This window comes from Eimeria mitis, genomic scaffold (assembly GCF_000499745.2).
Source record: "Eimeria mitis Houghton genomic scaffold, Emh_scaff1508, whole genome shotgun sequence".
Lineage (NCBI taxonomy): Eukaryota > Apicomplexa > Conoidasida > Eucoccidiorida > Eimeriidae > Eimeria > Eimeria mitis.
The window spans coordinates 4,514-4,820 of NW_013569559.1; the positions used below are offsets into that span (position 1 = coordinate 4,514).

Genomic DNA, 307 nt, shown 5'->3' on the forward strand with positions numbered 1-307 from the left:
ACCGCAGTTATAGTAGTTGTTGTAAGAGGGGTATTATTCTGCTGCACTGCAGCATCATCTTTGCTTTTAGCTGCTGTTGATGTTTAGGGTTTAGGGTTTAGGGTTTAGGTGTTTACTTCTGTTGCTAGCAACAACTGTGGTTTAGGGTTTAGGGTTTAGGGTTTACGGATTAGGGTTTAGGGTTTTACTTCTGCATCTCTCGCAGCAACTGGCGCATAGGGTTTAGGGTTTAGAAGCTAGGGTTTAGGGTTTAGGGTTTAGGAATTAGGGTTTAGGGTTTAGGAATTAGGGTTTAGGGTTTAGGGTT

The 307-nt window shown here is 42.7% G+C and overlaps 1 protein-coding gene across 1 annotated transcript in view; it reads right to left on the minus strand.

The window, feature by feature from the left end:
- Window positions 1-307, minus strand: part of EMH_0038520 (uncharacterized protein) — a gene marked incomplete at both ends in the record, with an annotated part of 7,159 nt that overhangs the window by 2,103 nt on the left and 4,749 nt on the right. The window lies entirely within an intron of this gene.